A 10,525-nucleotide genomic window follows, 5' to 3' on the forward strand; every position below is an offset into this window, starting at 1 on the left:
ACTGGAGATGCTTTGAAAGTCTGAACTCCAGGTAAAACCATTTGAAATTCACAGACTTGAAATGCAAACATTTCCCAGTATTCCATGGTATTAATTCAGGCCTGCCCTTCAATAACATGAGCATTTCCAAAATGGAACACACTGCTTATCTGCATTCTCCTTAGTTTACTTTATTGTTGTGTATAAGAGAATATTTGCTGGGAGCAACTTTTTTCCTCCCTTTTGCACTTTTAGACACCATCCCTAACCTTTGTAACTGACCTTTTGCGGCCATGGCTGCTTCAGTGTAATTCAGATTGCATAAAAATATCCAGTCAATCTGTGCATTGGATATTTCTATAATTACCCAGGAATAATAGTGTTGATCAGGCGTGTTGAGTGTGGCGGGGTTAGTTCATTAACGATCACCCAGATTGCCTCTCGTCTACTAACACCCTCTTGCTGTTTGTTCTTAGCCTGAACTGTGTATAGGGCAACAGGTTATTCTCTACTGGAGATTCTCATCCCCCTCCTCTTTCTGTCTGTCAAAGCCTCTGTTGGTGGTCATCAGGATGGGAGGCAACATGTACTGGCTCCATCTGATCATTAGGAAATGGGACTTTGTGGCTGGTGGATGGGACTGGGGTTCTGAGGGCTGCTCCGAAGTCCGTAGAGACTTATTGTTGTGGGTTAGTGGTGTAAAGTTTGTTTTGGTTTCCATGGTGTTTGGCCATTTACATTGTTTGTTTGAGCTCTTGTCCATGTGCCCAGATATGTGATGAGTGTTCAGTCAAATGAAAGGAGGTTGAGGAAATTGGGCTGAAAAAGGCAATTGTTACATTTTGCTTTGGAAATGGTTCTTGAGTCCCAAGACATTTATATTATTTATTGCTCTTGTTTGTTTGTGCAAATGTGCGTCTCTGCTTTTCTCCATCCCCCTCCCCCAAGTTTATGCTTTCAATTCATAATGATCAATATTTGCAGCACTGGTCATTTAACAAGGAGGGTAGATTAACATTCAAGCTAACAATATTTAAACAGGAAATTTGAACTCGAGTTGTGGATTACGTTCTTTACCATTCATACAAAAATGTTTACATAATCAGCTCTCTTAATATTTTACAGTGATCTGACATTTCCTCAGCTTTGGCCTTTATATTTTCAATGCTACATTCTCAGCAAAAGTTATTACTTCTCCCACCATCTTTCTGCCTCTGGGACCTCAATCACACTCTCCTGCACCTTGCCTAGCTTTCCTCTGTGTGTCTGGGTCTTCTCAACTTTGTCTAGCCATTGATGACTGTGGAAGAGAGAGCAAACACGATGACTTTGTGTAACTCTCTCACTTCAATTCATGCTCATGTCAAGATATCTTCCTGTGATTTCATCAGTTCTCTTCACAAATGAAGGGTGAACAACATGGCGGACTCTGAGATTGTCACTTTGCTACCTCCATTACGTGGAGCGTCTAAATCTGGCAGGAAGTGATATCAGCATCTCCAGATCCTGACTATATCCTTAAACTCCGTAGCAAACTAATCAATTAGCTCAACCCAGAGCATTGGCCCACTCGGCTTTGTCCCGTTGAATTGTCTATGCTCTTTGTAGCTCATAGTTGGAAATCTCATTCTCAGTGACCACTTTCACTGAAATTAGTTTATGTTTTTAAAGCTTAGATTTTGTTCGATGACCATTTCTGGAGGGTGAGGACCAGGGCTCCAAGTGATGACAATAGATGTTTCAGTATCATAGGAATTAGCTCTGGGAGCTCTAATTTTAGTTCTAATCCAGTCTAACCTGGATGAAGAAGTGATGGTAAAACTCCAGTTCAAATTTTAAAAACAAAATTATTTTACCTTGGGAGCTTTATTCTCAAGATTCCATTGAATTTATTCTTTATCCATAAATTCCAAAGCAGAGTGGTCACCAAAGTAAAAAAAAATGACCCAAGAATGAACAAATCCACCTATATTACTTCGTACCACTTTTCAGTGTCCCACAAATGATCTCTGGATAGGAGGGTTTGCTAATTTAAATCTCATATAATAAGAAGTCATGATGCAGTCTCAATTTTCAACAAGATCAGAGGCAATGAGATTGACTGTTTCAATCTTCAGATGTAGGAAAGCTTAAAGAAGCAGTGTGACATGGTAGGAACAGCACTGGCTTTGAGGGGGATTCAGATTCCAACTTTGACATGTTATTTACCAATTATTTTCTCTGGGTCTTGATTTCTCACGTGTAAATTAAGGATGTAGCTTTTGAACTCTCTTCTAGCTCTGTGATGTTATGCTTTTTAACCTTCCCTGCCTCAGTTTCCCATTTTGTAAGGGAGTGGGATGTCTGAACTTATAAGGATGGTGTGAGCAAGCTTCCAGGAAGAAATGAGCGCTACAAATTGAAGGCATCCATGTTATTCATTAAGATAAAGGGAAAGTTTTGAGAAGCTGATTCAATTATCAGCTGCCACCACATTTTCCAGCTGTATCTGAAGCCAGAAGTGTGGTACATTAATTACCTGTATTGTCAAGAGAGTCATTCTGGACAGTTTGGAACAATAGAAGCATTCATTAGCAGTGAGAGAAAATGGATGAAGCTTGATGATTTTTTTCCTCTTGGATGCCAAAGTTGGAAATGGTCTAGCTGCATCTCTTCCAGGTCCGATGCGCGCTGCTGTAATTGCAGAGATTTTCATAATGTGCTCAGAACATCAGGATGTGGACTTCATTATCATGCATAAGTACGGTTTCGATTGGCTCTGAAAGTAGCTTTTCTCTGATGCTCTGAAGAGTGGTAGGCATCTTTAATTTATCTCTCGAAATATTTTTCTCGGGGACTGTTAGGAAACTGTGACATAAACAGTAGAACTGGGTCAAGGAACCTGGATTCAAACCCCCGCTTTGTTTACTCTCCACGTTAGTTTGGCTTACTTATTTCCCCACAGTGTGCCCCAGTTTTCTTGTTTATAAAATGAAAGGGGTTAGATTAGCTATCTTAGGTCCTTTTAAGTTTCACAACCTAATTAAAAGCATCCCCTCACATTTCCCTCATTTTCTCCTTGGATTCTCCCTGTGCCTAGAACCCTCCCATAGCCACTAAAGTCCATAGCTCCTTTCTATGTGAGATGATGTTTCCTTTTTTGGGGGGCAGAGAAACTGCATCATTATAGGTTATACAGAGTGCCTGAATCCCAAGCTAGGAGACAGTAAGGAATCTCTCCCTTGGGAGAAAGTGTGGGAGTCAACCTGGAAATGGCTCATCTGGAGACATGAACTCAAGGAGCAGAGCTGCCATAGAGACCCGAGGAGGTGTGAAGTGTTAATTGTATCCCTGAGGAGTGTTCATCTTATCTGAACTTCAGATGGGTCAGGGCTAGGATTTACCTCCTTCCCTCTCCACAGAGGGAACTCATAGAGAATTGCCAGACAGGGGCCAGTTTTCCAAGGAGAAAAGATGGGCAGTCTGTTCTAATTCCCGGGAGACTTCAGCCTGATCTCTAGTGTTCTGTCCCCCTAATACTAAGATATATATCTAGACTTCCTGATTTCTGCAAGGGCCTATATCAACTTTTGGAGATAAGTTGCTGGAAAAAATACTGCTCCCATCATAATGTTAAGAGCTTAGGGAGATTTCTTGTTGCTAGTTGGGAAAGTGTATGTCTGCAGACTGGATAAATGGTCTTTTACCATTAGCCCGTGACTTGTATGGAGGACAAGGTAGCCAGGAAGACAGAAACCTTCCACAGGGATGACATTGTCTGTGGTGAAAGCCCCAGAGCCTTCCTGCATTTCTGTGATGACGTTCCATCTCTCTGAAGCCCACAGATGGATTTTACTCCTCTCCGACCTCACAATGCCTACAGGGATATTTATCTATACTGGTCCTCATTAGTATAGAGATCTTAATCTTCCTTTCTGTTATTAATAAATATTGCAAATGTTCTGCCCAAAAGTTCCGTCCTTTTTCTGGTTAAAATTACCCAACTCAAGCCTTTGCATATTATATTTTAAAACTGTCAATATGTGATCCACAGAGATGGCTATATGGCTTAGTGGTTTCCATTCATGTTTGAATTTGACACCCCAGGGCAACAGGGAACCACTGAATATTTATTTGTGAGCCAGGATATGATGTGAGCAGATATAAGAGAGATCACTCTATTGGCTGGAGGAAGGATGAATTGAAGGGAAGTGGGTGAAAGGGAGCTTATTGCAGCAGTTCAAGTGGTGATAATAAAGACTTATTCTAGGATGGGAATGTAAAAGGATGGAAAAGGATGCAAATGATATTTCAGAAATAGAGTTGGAAGGACTTAAGTATTTTGGGACGAGGGAGAGAGACAATTCTAAGATAATCCCAAGTTTATGAATTTAAGAGAAAAGATGAATGGTAGTAAAAAGGTAAGACATAGAATTCTGGCCCAAGAAGGGGTCCTACTTTAGAGTAAATTTTGTGGCTAAGTAAGAGGTATGCCGATCAGAAAACTTCCCATGATTATAGAAGTATTTCATTTTGCTTATCTCAGAAAGGTTACTGTCCAGTCTTTCTTTTTAAAGTTTATCCAATGCAAGCTGGTAGAATATATTCAGTGATACTGGAAAATTATAAAGAGAAATCTGTATGCTGCAGCCAGTATTTCTTTCATCTCTTACTGTGGTATTTATGCAATGTGACCCTCTCAGCATAATCAGTTATTTCTGTGTCTTTGTTATCTACAACTTGTCAAACATTTCCATTTCTAACATAATTCTGTCAGGTGGCTTGTAATTGAAAAAAATGGGGCCAGGGGAGGCAGTATAGACAACAAAAACGGAAAATAGAAAGTTAGAAAAGGTATTTTCCTTTGTTTAGAAAACTTTTCAAGGCCATAGAGAATCAAACATGCAAGAAAGGAAGCAAAAACAAAAGGACATGGAGGGAGAGAAAGGAAAAGGGAAGGAAGAGAGAAACCATATAAAGAAAAAGAAAGGAAGAAAGCAAAGAAATGGAAGAAAAAGAAAGGAAGGAAAAAGGAAGAGGTGGAGGGAGAAAAAAGAGAAAAAAGGAGAAGAACCAAAAAAAAGAAAAGAAGAAAGGAAAAAGAAAAAAAGGGAGGAAAAAGGGAAGAAAGGGAGGGGGGGAAAAAAGAAAAAGAACAAGAGAAAGAAAGAAAAAAATAGAGGAAAAAAGGAAGGAAGGAAAGAGGAAAGGAAAAAGAAAAAAGGAGGGAAAAGAAAAAAGGAAGGAAGGAAAGAGGAAAGGAAAAAGAAAAAAGAAAGGAGGGAAAAGAAAAAAGGAAGGAAAACAAGAAAGGAAGGAACAAAAGAAAAAGAGAGGGAGGGTTAGAGGAAGAAAGGATGGAAGAAAAATAAGGAGACAGAGAATAAGAGAGGGGGAGAGGAAAGAAGGGAGGGAGAAAGGAAGGAAAGAAGGGGAAAATCCATCGGAAAGAGAGTAAATTAAAGCATATTACAAAAGGGAAATTAGTGATAACAAAATGGCTTAGAAACCAAGCAAAGGTAAATGTCAAGTCCAGAAAGAAGCCCACAGTTGGTGGAGGAAAGTCTCCTCTGCTTGTTTGGGGAGAAGGGACCTCAATAAAGCATTAAAAAAATCTAGACTCTTTCCTGCTGGCACAAGGGCAGAAAAGTTAATTGCACAGAGAGACTAAAGGTAATTTATCCTTATTTCCAGATGATGCTTCAGAAGGGATGGGAACTCGGCTAAGAGGAAGCTCCCTGGTTCCCCTGGAAGCTCGGACAAATAAGCCAAGTGGCCTTTGAGCTGATGTCCACGACTGCCCTCATGAACAGTCAAGAACTCTCCCTAAGTGGTGTCTTTAAGAAAAGCCGTCCGCCTCCCTGCCCATGGCAGCAGTGATGGGTAAGATTTGGTGTGACAAGGACTGACTGGGCTGGGTTGTCATGGCAGGGCTTCTGCTTTTTCTTTTCCCTTTTTCTTTCTTTCCCTTTTTCATTCACAGCAGAGTCCAAGGGTAAAGGAGCTTGGGGACCACTCGGTGGTTCAGGGTTCAGGAGAAGCCTCTGGTTCCCTGGGAACCGTAATGGATGTTACAAGAGGTTCATCTCTTCCTTTCTCTGATGGGGAGTGGGAGGGGCCGCCTGCTTCAGTAGCAGACACAGGGATGGGCCACAGATAACAGGCTCAGGTAGATTTAATTGATTTAATGAAGCAGCACAGTGGTTGAGGATTGCATTTGAATTTTCAGTCAAGCCATGTAGATGCAGCCTGTGTGTTAATTAAATCAGATGTAGCTGTCGTTGATCTTTATAGTGCTGTTTGAAACCTTAGGTTATATTTCCTTTCCGAGAAGGAAAACAATGGTATTGCCTGCAGAGCTCCTGAAAATTAATAAGACATTTTAATGGAGATCTTCAATGGAACTCTTTCTCCAGGTAGCGAGGCTGTGTTGGCCGGGACCGTGTCTCTTGTGCTGACAATATTTGGGGCTGTACGTGTACGGTCCCTAGAACAGAAAACTTACGTCCTTCCTCACCTTGACCTGTTGCTATATTTATACAGCCCACATTTATAGGTTTAAGGTCCTCACGATGCTTTCCTCACTCTAAAAGCTATAATGTAAATATTGTGATACTCCTTTTGTAGTTCTTGTTTGTTCTTCATCCTTGGAGAGCACCTTGAAATCAGGGAGGTGATGACATGACTGAGGGCTGGGCAAGGTCACCTGCCTCCCTTTTCCCAGAGATCAGGAGGACTGCAGATGGCTTTTGGCACAATGGGAGACGTTAGCTGGTGTCTATTTTACTGGGGCAACTCCCAATTGGTGATTAAATCTAGATTAAAAAATGAGGCAGAATCAAAATTACCTTGTCAAAAAGGGCCATCTTCATATGCCCATTTTACAGAGAAAACAACTGAAATTTAGGGAGGGACAATGTATTGTGACCATACACCTCATTGCAGAAGCACTTTCCAGGAATGGACAAGGGAGTATTCGGAATGATCTACACAGGCCTTAGGGCCTTGGAACCTACTGTGGTTCCTTCCTCCAATTATTGCTGTCGTCTTTTTATTTAAATATTTCTTATGGGGATTATTAGCCCCACGAGGTCTGATAATAAAGCCAAGTGATTTTATTAGAGCATGACAATGTTTTTAGTTTCCATTCATCATTTAAGGATCAATAAATTTGTTATTTTGATCCGTGTGACATCCCTTCATAGCAACAGACCCCAGGCCTTTTAATGACTCATAAGATATATCGTAGGGCATTCCTGAGGCTTAGAGAATTCTGAGGGGAAAATGGAGAGGGATCTTTCAGGTGGAAGTTGGGCTGGGTGACCTTCAAGAATTCTCCTTTAAGTTGCTACTGTACTGCAAAGACATCACAAGCCACAAAATGGAGCTCAGTCTCTCGCTTTTCACCTGGCCCCACGGGAGGAAATCACAGAATTCTCTTCCAGTAACAGGTTTAGAAGTTTGTATACATAACTAGGTTTTTTTATTTGCTTGTTTATCTGCAGCAAACAAATTTCATAACCACTTGAGATTCCTCCACTGTAAACTGTGATGGAAGTTCTAAAATTAATGAATCTGAACATCTGCATGTTATTACGGAAATAACATTCTTCTACTCCACACACAAATACAATTTTCATCGAATTCGGAACAAGAAGAGGCCCAGTGGTCGGCTCAGAGAGAGCAGGCTTTGGAAGCTGAAGGATCTAAGTGGAAATCCTTCCTTTGACACATGTTGACTGTATGACCCGGAGCTAGTCAAATTATCTGACTTCCTCACCCGTTCTGGCCCTCGCGGAGCTGCCAGCTGCAGGCGGTGGTGGGTATAAGCCACTTTACCTTTAAGGAGCCAGTTTTCTCTACCAAGAGAGGAACTGGGTTGGATGCCTGCTTTCACCTGGTTCAGGTTTGTCACCTCCCATGAGGTAACTTGTAGCCACTTTCAGCTTTAAATTTAATGGCTTTCATCCAGCATTAAGAAAACAAACTGGGCGACATCGGCTTCCCAGTCTTCCAGGAAGGAAAGCCATTGCCCAAATTAAAAAACAGGAAAAGGGCATTGTAATGTGCCACTGATGTTATTACTAGACGTTGAAATCTAATTACATGATAACGTAGCGGGTTCTTCTGCTCTATTTCCCATTTGCAGGTGTCTGAAAATCCCTGAAATATCTTTTTTTTTTTTGAGGCTGGGGTTAAGTGACTTGCCCAGGGTCACACAGCCAGGAAGGGTTAAGTGTCTGAGGCCGGATTTGAACTCGGGTCCTCCCCACTTCCGGGCTGGTGCTCTCTCCACTGCGCCCCCTAGCCACCCCAAATCCCTGAAATATTAAAAGACACTTTGTTACAAGATTGTTTAATGGGGGAGGGAAGATTGGAGGGAAAAACAGGCCTTTGCTCAGGGGGGAAATAAGAAAAAGAGACTACATTTCCACAGGGGTCGGAGCGGAGAAATTTTAAGAGCATTAACTCTTCAGTGGCCGTGTAACGGAAAGATGAAACCGGCCTCTCCAGACGTTACTCGGCTTGGGTCTGAATGACACCCTGCCCGTCTCCGGCTCATCTCCCGGGGCCGTGTGTGAAAGGACGTAACTGCTCTCGGTCTCTGCTTCTTGGCTGGCCGGGCCGCGCGGGGACGGAGAGCAAGGTTTGCAGTCGGGCCCAGGGTGCAGATCCCGCTTCTGGCGGAGCTCGCGCCCCGGTCTTGCTTCCTTGAGAATTGAGAGCGCTAAGCGGGACGGTCTCCGTGGCCCCTTCCGGTCTGTATGCATGTGGACACTCTGAACGCAGTGTCGTTTTCTCATCTGAAACCAGACACCTGAATGTGACTCCGCGAGGCTGCGGATGAGCACGGGGAGGGCGGGGGACTGGACGGGGGGTGTCTGACCCCCCCAGGTACGAAGGGGAGGACGATATTTGTTCCGAGACTCGGAGGATACACGGGGAAGCCCCCAGGGCTCATACTGGTATAAAGTCAGTGATCATGGCCGCATAAAACGCGCAGGCTCCGAAGACTTCCCGGAACGGACAGCTCAGGAATCAGAGAGGGGCAGGAGCAGAGGGACCGTGCAAAGCCTCGTTCTACAGCCCGGGGAACCCCCGCGGGCAAGCCACGTTCCCACGGTTAACGGCGGGCCCGGACCGGCCTCCGTGTCAGTCCCGGACGCGCGGGAGACGCTTGTCTCCCCCAGGACCTGGTGCGAGTAACACTGAGGGAGGACGGGGCTCCCGCTCGGACCCTCTGGCGCGGGCTGCGACGCGCCAATGCCGGCTCCTGGCTAGGGAGTCAGGCTCCAGAACCCGGGTAAAACAGATTTCCTTGTAAGTCACCGCCCGGGCTCCCTCCAACCCGGTCCGCTGCTTCCCCGGGCACGCGACTGCCACTCAAACTAACTGGCTCCTCCGGCGGGACGAGGGCGGGGCTTCCCCTTCCCGATCCGCGGGGGCCGGGAACCTGTGGCCGGAGCGAGCGCTCTCGGGGGCACGCCCCCGCTCGGAGGCGGACCCGCAGGAGGGTTTCGGGAGTTAATTGGCAGTCCCGGCTCTCCGACGCCCCGGTCACCGCCGGGAAGCCTTCTCATCCCGCGGCTAACACCGCCCCCGTGTGGCCCTCCCCGGAGCGGCGCGCTGGGCGCAGGCCAGCCCCACAGCTTGCGCCTCCCAGGGCTCTGCCGGAGCCCATGCGTGGGTCGCAGCAGGTGGCTTCTAAACAAGCCCACGTGGGCCTTGCTTCCCAGGAAAAACCCCCGGCTGGAATAAGGAAACAGCGGGCACCTGCCCGGCGTCGGAGGGTCGAGTTCCGAGCCGGGCACTCTGCGGAGGCCTGTGTCTGGACTGTGCCCGCAAAGAGCGGCGGGGCAGCCCACCGGGCCGCCTCGGCGGGGCCTGCGGAAGGGGCGCGTTCTCCGTGAGACCCCGAGTCCTTCTGGAGACGGGAGCGCGAGCGCCCGAGGCAGACTTTTTATTTACTTTCATTAATTTACTAAATGTATTTATGAAGTAATTTTTAAAACAAGATTATAATTTTCCCAACACGTGCAAAGACAATCTTCAACATCCCCCTTGTGAAAAGCCCATCCCAAGTTTTTGTTCCTTTCTTCCCCCTCTCCCCCTCCCCCAGACAGCAAGCAATCCAATACATGGTAAACGTGCAGTTCTCCACAAACCCACTCTATTCTCCTGGGGGGTTTCCGAGGTGACATCATGGGCTCCGAGCTAGAGCAGGGGTCCTTAGTGTTTCCGTGTCATGGAACCCGTCCACTGTGTGGTATCAGAATTATTGACCTAGAACGGGATCTTAGTGTTTCCGGGTCATGGAACCCCACCCCTGTCTGGTGTTCAGAATTGCTTTTGTGGGCTATATTAAGAATAAAAAGAAATGCTAAATTTCAGGTAGAGAGTAAAAACGTTCCCTGTCCAAGCTGCTGAAATCTCAGCTCCGATCCCTGGGAAGGCCCGGATGCTACGTTGATAACTCTGACCTGGATAACTGAGGTTCAGTGAGGCTGAGTTCCCACCGGTAACTCATCGAGTTGGACTCTGAGTCCAGCTTTTCTGACTGAAAATC

General features: G+C 45.2%; 1 long non-coding RNA gene across 1 annotated transcript; it reads right to left on the reverse strand.

The window, feature by feature from the left end:
• Window positions 1-1,036: 1,036 nt before the first annotated feature.
• LOC141545575 (uncharacterized) lies at window positions 1,037-10,227 on the reverse strand. Its single transcript, XR_012483071.1, has 2 exons — window positions 10,129-10,227; window positions 1,037-2,826 (listed from the first exon to the last, which is right to left on the reverse strand). It is a non-coding gene; the product is annotated as an uncharacterized LOC141545575 (long non-coding RNA).
• Window positions 10,228-10,525: the final 298 nt, after the last annotated feature.

Source organism: Sminthopsis crassicaudata, chromosome 6 (genome assembly GCF_048593235.1).
Source record: "Sminthopsis crassicaudata isolate SCR6 chromosome 6, ASM4859323v1, whole genome shotgun sequence".
NCBI classification, from domain to species: Eukaryota; Metazoa; Chordata; class Mammalia; order Dasyuromorphia; family Dasyuridae; genus Sminthopsis; species Sminthopsis crassicaudata.